At 35.7% G+C, this 9022-nt stretch overlaps 2 long non-coding RNA genes across 2 annotated transcripts in view; one reads left to right on the forward strand and one right to left on the reverse strand.

Annotated features, from left to right (window-relative positions):
• LOC309646717 overlaps positions 1 to 9022 on the forward strand; it is a 400316-nt gene that overhangs the window by 337415 nt on the left and 53879 nt on the right. The window lies entirely within an intron of this gene.
• Positions 1 to 9022, reverse strand: part of LOC309646719 — a 109393-nt gene that overhangs the window by 78161 nt on the left and 22210 nt on the right. The window lies entirely within an intron of this gene.

Raw genomic sequence — 9022 nt, forward strand, 5'->3', positions numbered from 1 at the left:
TTATATATTTTTTCCCTACAGTGGAGTGGGGAAATTCATGTTAATGCATATATTCACAAATGTAGCAGGGAACTCACTCCCCAGCTGCTTTATAGCCTACAAGGAGGTATGTAAACGTATGTCTCTATTAAGTACCTGAGATAAAAGTTTGCTTCCATCATTCTAAGCCATTCAAGTTTGATCTACCAAATGGTCTTCTCCTTGGTGCTGTAGAAGTTTCCTTATTGATGGTGAGAGGTCGTAGAGTATGGTATGTGACAATTGCTCCTTATACATTAGTCCCACATATTCACCTTTGCCCATCTCTCAGTTTCTGGTAATCATTGTAGTGATAAAACTCATTGCTTTTTATTCTGTATTTGAGTTTGTGTAATTCCTTTCAAGCAGCATAATCATTCATTCAACAAAAATTTACCTGATGCCTAATATGTGTCTAGCAGAGGTCAAATGACAGTAGGAGGGACAGATGTAAAGATAGATTAATAGTAGGAAAATGTGCAGCTTTTCAGATGACTGCTTTCTCCTTGCCAACTCCTAAATTATATTTATTATGCTGAACCCTCCATCTTCAGATTTAATAATTTGATAATCTGAGGAGCTAGAGGTAACTGTAGATTAAAGTGGGTTAGGTTTGCTCTGAAAATGCAAGCTTGGTGAAGTTTGACACAATACTTTCTTTGCACATAGTGGTGCTCACTAGTTACTGAGTGGGTGTCATGTGCTTATATGTTTTATGGTAACGTCCAAGAGTATGTCCTTCCAGGATGTGTGTTTCTACTAGACTGTCAACTCCTTGAGTCAAAGAATGGATTTCATTTTTTGTAATCCCAGAGCCTGACACAAAGCCTGGCATGTGAAGTGTTTGTTGGTTTTGGTTGAGGGGTATTCACCAATGGATAAAATCTACTGGATTAGGCTGTATAGTCTCAGTGTCCCCCTGGGCCCTATAACACCATTGCTTGCCCAGTCCACAGAGGCTGGGGCTGACTTGGAAATGAAAGTGACTGTCCTCGGAAGCTGGGCCTATCCTTACACTAACCCTAGAGGACCCTAAAATGTCCCAATTGTTCAGAATCCTATGGAAGTAAGACCCTGGGCTTTTGATTCAGACTGTCTAGGAGAGGTTTAAAACTTGTTTCAAATTCATGTTTCAGTCACTTAACTAGCTTTGTACTGTGTACTCACCTTGTAAGATTTGGTAAGCAGTGAATGAGGTGAGGAACCTGACATAGAATAGGTGTTAAGGAAATGTTTTTCTTCCCTGTTCACCCTCATTTGCTCATAATTTTGCCAAGTATAGGCTCTAGGCATGGAAATGTTTAATCGTTTTTTGGATTGATTGTTTCTAGGTTTCTAAAATGAAGATATTAAGAACATTTAGTTCATGGCTTTGTTGTGAGGGTCAGTGAGATAATGTATATAATATGCTTAGCATTGCTGATACCTAGTAATCACTCAATATTAGCTATTGTTACCATCTTAAAGTGGCTCGAGACCACAATGGATCTTTGGATTATCTTTGAAGTTAACCTCAGAGACAATCAAGTCAAGGCTAAGGATGGTCCGAATGCTTGCTTGTAAAGATAACAGATGGAAACAGAATCTTGGTAATCATGACATCGTGGACACATAGTCACTTACAAGCAGAGGTAGCTTATGGGTGCTAAGATAGCTAGCTTGCTGATCTAACATTGCTTAATTGGTAAAATCAGTAGATCTTTTAGGATCTGACACAGTGAGGAATGAAGTGGAAGCTTGGGTTGAAAAGGGATCATGATTAATTTTGACCCATGCTAAGTCGTATGGACAGATTAAAGAAAATATTGACTAGACTGACAAACACAGGTGAAAAAAATTTCCCCTTAAAAATAGCTTACTTTCTGATCATTAAATTGTACTTCTTTGTATATTTTACAATTAGCAAGTATTAATGTAGGAAATACATAAAACTATGAAGACCAAAATAAAAATGACCCATAATCATTTTCTCCAGAGATCACTCACCATGGAAGTTCTGGGATCTTTCCCAATAACCTCTTTTCTGAGCATGTATCTGAATAAATATTTTTTAAAAATGTATAATATGGAGTATGTATATAGTATTGTCTTGATTTTTCCCTAATCATATCATTTTCCAACTAATTGTTTTAAATTAGTTATGAGGTTTTTAATGGCTTGATAATATTACACTGAATGATGTACCATAACAATTTAAGTGTTCTGACATTGGATGTTTATATTGTTCCCTGTAATTTGTTATTAAAAATAACACTTTTTTGAATAGGGTTTTTTTTGGCTGTTGTTGTTTTGTTTTGGTATTGTGGTTGTGATTGTTTGGTTTTGCTTTTTTGCTTTTTGTTGGTGTACAAATCTTACTGTCCATCTCTGTTTTCTTAGAGTGAATTCCTAGAAGTGAGATATTGAGTCAAAGGGCATAAATTTTTTAAAGGTATATTACTTAATTGCTTTTCAGAAATGTGTATCAATTTAAATTGCCCCAATAAAATAATTTTGTTAAACATCTTATGGAGGTAATGGGGGAGATAAACGTGTAATTCAGGACAAATACATGTAATTGATGAAAACCTTTTTTTAAGGCAGCTTCTTTGGATATGGATAATCTTTTTCCTTTTTTTTTTCTCATCCCTCTTACGCTGTCTTGGGTTAGGATCAGCTGAGAGTCACTTTGGGTTGAAACACTTTAAGAACTGCTTGGCAGTATGAAACTGGAAATCAATTACAAGAAGAAAACTGGAAAAAAAAACCACCTCACAAACACATGGAGACTAGAAACATGCCACTAAACAATCAGTGGGTCAACAAAGAAATCAAAGAGACAGCTGAAAATGGAAACACAACTTCCTGAAATCTATGGGACACAGCAAAGGCAGTTCTAAGGGAGAAGTTCATAACGATACAGGTCTACCTCAAGAAACAAGAAAAATCTCAAACAATCTAAATTAACATTAAAGGAACTAGAAGAAGAAGAGTAAGCAAAGCCTAAAGTTAGTAGAAGGAAGGAAATAATAAAGATCAGAGTGGAAATAGATGAAATAGAGACTAATAAAACAATAGAAAAGATCAGTGAAACTAAGAGTCGGTTCTTTGAAAAGAAACAAACTTGACATATCTTTAGCAAGGCTCATCAAGAAAAAGAGAGAGCCTAAATAAATAAAATCAGAAATGAAGGAGGAGAAATTACAACCAATACCACAGAAATACAAAGGATCATAACAGAATTCCTTGAACAATTATATGCCAACAAATTAGACAACAAAGAAGAAATGGATAAATTTCTGGAAATATATAATCTTCCAAGACTGACTCATGAGGAAATAGAAAATCTTAATAGACCAATTACTAGTAATGAAATTGAATCAGTAATATAAAAACTTCCAACAAGCAAAAGTCCAGGTCCAGATGGCTTCAACGGTGAATTCTACCAAACATTTAAAGAAGAGCTATTACCTATCCCTCAAATTATTACAAAAAATTGAAGAGGAAGGAATATTTCCAAACTCATAGTACAAGGCCAGCATTACCCTGATACCAAAACCAGACAAAGACACAACAAAAAAAAGAAAATTACAGGGTAATATCCCTGATGAACATAGATGCAAGAATCCTCGACAAAGGGACTTCCCTGGGGTGCAGTGGTTAAGAATCCACCTTCCAAGGCAAGGGATGTGGGTTTGATCCCTGGTCAGGGAACTAGATCCCACATGCATGCCACAACTAAGAGTTTGCAAGCCACAACTAAGGAGCCCACCGGCCTCAATTAAGGAGCACACGTGCCACAATGAAGGAGCCAGTGAGCCGCAACTAAGGAGACCGCCTGCTGCAACTAAGAAATAAATAAAATAAATAATTTAAAAAAATCCTCTACAAAATATTAGCAAACCGAATTCAACAATACTTTAAAAAGATCATACACCACGATCAAGTGGGATTCATTCCAGTGATGCAAAAGTGGTTTAACATCCACAAGTCAGTCAACATGATAGATCACATTAACAAAACGAAGGATAAAAATCATGTGATCACCTCAGTAGATGCAGAAAAAGCATTTGAAAAAACTTAACATCCATTTATGATAAAAACAAAGTGGATATGGAGGGAACATACCTCAACATAATGGCCATATGTGACAGACCCACAGCTAACATCATACTCAACACTGAAAAGCTGAAAGCTTCAAGAGCAGGAATGAGACAAGAATGCCCATGCTCATCACTTTTTATTAAACATAGTATTAGAAGTCCTAGCCACAGCAATTAGTCAAGAAAAAAAAAAAAAGGCATCCAGATTGGAAAGGAAAAAGTAAAACTGTCACTATTTGCAGAAGACATAATACTATATACAGAAAACCCCAAAGACCCCACCAAAAAAACTATTAGAACTAGTAAATGAATTCTGTAAAGTTGCAGGATACAGTATTAATATACTGAAATCTATTGCATTTCTATGCACTAATAACAAACTATCAGAAAGAGAAATTAAGAAAATAATCCCATTTATAATTGCATCAAAAAGAATAAAATACCTAGGAATAAATTTAACCAAGGAGGTGAAAGACCTATGCTCTCAAAATTATAAGAAATGAGGAAAGAAAGGTAACACAAATAAATGGAAAGATATACCATGCTCATGTATTGGAAGAATTAATATCAATAAAATGTCCATACTACCCAAAGCAATCTACAAATTCAATGCAATCCCTATCAAAATACCAATGGCATTTTTCACAGTAGTAGAACAAATAATCCTAAAATTTCTGTGGAACCACAAAAGACCCCAAATAGCCAAGCAATCCTGAGAAAGAAGAGCAAAGTTGGAGGTATCATGCTCCCAGACTTGAAACTATACCACAAATCTATAGTAATCAAAACAGGATGGTACTGGCACTAGAACAGGCACATAGATCAATGAAACAGAATAGAGAGCCCAGAAATAAACCCACACTCATATGGTCAATTAATCTATGACAAAGGAAGCAAGAATATACAATGGGAAAAAGACAATCTCTTTGATAAATAGTGTTAGGAAAACAAGACAGCTACATGCAAAAGAATGAAGTTGGACCTCCTTGTTACACCATATACAAAAAAAAAAGAAAGAAAAAGAAAAAAAAAATGGATTAAAGACTTAAAGGTACAAACTAAACCCATGAAACTCCATGAAGAAAACATAGTAATCTCTTTGACCTTGGTCTTAGCAATATATTTTTTAAAAATATGCCTCCTCAGGCAAGGGCAACAAAGTAAAAATTTAAAAATGGGACTACAGCAAACTATAAAGCTTTAGCACAGAAAAGGAAACCACCAACAAAACAAAAAGGCAAACTCCTGAATGGGAGAAGATATTTGCAAATGATATATTTCATAAGGGGTTGATATCCAAAGTATACAAAGAACTCATACATCTCAACGTCAAAAAAACAACAACCCAATTAAAAAAAAATGGGCACAGGACCTGAATAGACATTTCTTCTGAAGAAGACATACAGATAGCCAGCAGGCACAAGAAAAGATGCTCAGTATCACTAATCATTAGGGTAATGCAAATCAAAACCACAATGAGATATCTCCTCACACCTGTTAGAATGGCTATTATCAAAAAGACAAGAAACAAGTGTTGGTGAGGGTGTGGAGAAAAAGGAACACTTGTGCACTGTTGGTGGGAGTGTAAATTGGTGCAGCCACTGTGGAAAATAGTGTGGAAGTTCCTCAATAAACTGAAAATAGAACTACCATGTAATCCAGCAATTCAACTTCTGGGTATTTATCCCAAGAAAATGAAAAGATTTTCTTCAGGGGCTTTGATTTGCCTGAACAGGAGAACTGCTTGAACCTTTATTGAAGCCATTTTGGTTTGCATAAGCAACCAGTCAAAGAGTTTGCCCAGAAGCTGGGCAAGTCTGTGCAGAAGATCAAGAGTTTCACCAAGTCCTTGGATTTGACAAGATTTCATTCTTTTTTATGGCTGAGTAATATTCCATTGCATATGTACCACATCTTTATCCATTCACCTATCAATGGACCCTTAGGTTGCTTCCATATCTTGGCTATTGTAAATAGTGCTGCAGTGGACATAGGGGTACATATATCTTTTCAAATTAGTATTTTCATTTTCTGGATGGATCTGGAGGGTATTATGCTAATAATACAGGCATACTTCATTTTATTGTGCTTCACTTTATTGTGCTTCACAGATAATTGCATTTTTTACTAATTGAATATTTGTGGCAACCCTTCATCAAGCAAATCTATCATCACCATTATTTCAACAGCATTTTCTCCCTTCATGTCACTGTGTCCCATTTTGGTAATTCTCAAAATATTTCAAACTTTTTCACTAGTAATATATTTGTTTTGGTCACCTGTGATCTTTGATGTTACTGTTGCAAAAAGATTATGACTTGCTGAAGGCTCTGATGATGGTTAGCATTTTTTAGCAATGAAGTATTTTTAAATTAAGGTATGTACATTGTTTTTTTTAGACAATGCAATTGCACACATAACAGACTATAGTATAGTGTAAACATAACTTTCATATGCACTGGGAAACCAAAAAGTTCATGTGACTCACTTTATGGCGATATTTGCTTTATCTTGGGGGTCTAAAGCTAAACCCACAATATCTCCAAGGTATGCCCGTAAGTTAGAGAAAAACAAATACTATATGATTTCATTTATATGTGGAATCTAACAAACACACAAAATAAAACATAAATAGACTCATAGAGAAAGATCTGGTGGTTGCTGGGGGTTGGGAGGTGGAGGACAGATGAAATAGGTGAAGAGGATTAAGAGGTACAAACTTCCAGCTATAAAATAAGTCATGGGGATGCAATGTGCAGTGTAGGGAATATAGTCAATAATATTGTAGTAACTTTGTATGGTGACAGATGATAACTAGACTTATTATGGTGCTCATTTCATAGTTATAAAAATATTGAATCACCTGTATTCTAATGGCTTTATGAGCAATATTCAAGGAGAGAAAGAAAATGAAAACGAAGTTCCAAATTCATATAATTGGCTCCATCACTTGCAACTAGAATTTGCAAAAGATTACCTAAGTGCTGAGGGGCTGTAGAACAATTAAATGAGTGGTGTAAAGTCTTTTTGGACAAGGTGAATGGTGAGCAAGAAAGTTTTGATCTAATGTGTTTCTATGTGTTACAAATCAAAACATCAGTGAAAAGGGAATTGCTCAGTTTGGTACCAAGAAAAAAAAAATGAAGTAAGGAAAGGTTGTATTCAATACATTGAAAAATGTGTACTATATACCAAGTGCTGAGTGTACAACTGTGAATAAGATATGGTCCTTGCCTTAAGAGTTGAATCTCTTGGAAAAGGTGTATGTAAGTCGATGATTATAATACAATTGGTGGCTGCTGTGACAAAGAGGTGGAGTTATGAAAACTTGAAGAGAAAGAGATGATGATTAACCTGGGTCTTAAAGAATGGACAGTTGAAGAGAGGAGGGAAAGCCTTTTCCCTGCATCAAGAATAGCACTTCAAAAGGCACAAGTTTAAGCCTGTCAGGCCAAATGAGACCAACGGAGACTACCGAGGTGACTAAATGATGGAATGAAAAGACCAAATGTGCTTTTTGTTTGTTTTAAAGGTTAACTGAATCTTTACCTTAAAGGAGAAAAAAAATGCATTCTAGTCAAACATTCCTAAATTCCTGAGCCAGGTTTCCTGGGCTTGGATTCAGGCTCTGCTATGTATTAGCTGTGTTACCAGTTCTCTGTACCTCAGTTTCCTTGTTTGTAAAATGGGGCTAAAAATAGTACCTGCCTGATAGTGTGGTTGTGAGGACAAAATTAAGCTAATGTACGAAAAAAAGTTTTAGAATGCTGCGCATACTATAAAAGTGTCAGCTCTTGTCATGATTACGAAAGTATTATTACTTTCTGCCAGTAAGTGGGTGATTTTGTGTCATATTTCATTGCCTTCGCTTCAGGCTTGAGTGACAGATTTTTGTTTTTGAATAAGTGCAGCCAGGCCAACATTCAAACATACTTAAGTGATGGTTTTATAGCATTTAATTCAGTTCAGAAAGTATAGGCATTCAGAACGTGCCTTATGCTAGGTATCACAAATGCTCTTCTTGCCCCCAGTTTGGAAGTGGATCTTGGACTGTACACACATGAAGAAAGTGACTTTCAAAGGATTAAAAAGTTATCTACTTAGGGAATTCCCTGGTGGTCCAGTGGTTAGGACTCTGCACTTCCACTGCAGGGGGCACGGGTTGGATCCCTGGTCAGGGAACTAAGATCCTGTGTGCCATGGACAAAAAAAAAAAAAAAAAAAAAATGTTACCTACTTAATATGAAAAAAATCCTCTTACGATAATCTCTAGTACAGGGTAATCAAGTAACAATCATCCTGGTGATAGTTGTATTCTCTTCTACAAGAGTCAGCTGACCAAGCCGTCTGTCATTTTAGCAGTATAGGAACTCACAGATACCAACAAGCAGTTTATTGAAGAATTATCTTCAGGAAAACGATTTCCCACACGTTAAATTGATTTTCTTTTCTTGAGTTGTTTTTAATTTGATGTGTATTTCAAGCAGCTGAATTTGTTGATACCAGTGAGGAATGTCAAGGAAAGAATCAAAGTCTTGGTTTTATAATGGAGAAAAGTTAAAGAAGTTATTGATTAAGAGTATTGGGGAAACACAAGATTTGGAGACCAGGAGTTTAACTTGTGGTTTCATCACTTATAAACTGTGATTTGGCCAAGCCACTTAACCTCTTTGTTTCATATTTGTTATTTTTTAAATCAAAGTGGTTTTGAGTGTCAAATGATGCCTGTGAAAGCGTTTTGACACATAATTATTTCATTAGCAGATAAAACATAATATTTGGGGTAAAAAATGATAAGTACTACACTTACACAAACTTAGTCAACTGCAAGGAACTTTAGATTTCATGAAGACCTTGCCCTCTCCCTTCAGAGGTTGACTGATTTGACTTGTCCAAGGTCACAAAGCTGGTTAGTGGCAGCC

The sequence above is a fragment of the Balaenoptera physalus genome (assembly GCF_965194825.1).
Source record: "Balaenoptera physalus genome assembly, chromosome: 17".
Classification (NCBI taxonomy): Eukaryota; Metazoa; Chordata; class Mammalia; order Artiodactyla; family Balaenopteridae; genus Balaenoptera; species Balaenoptera physalus.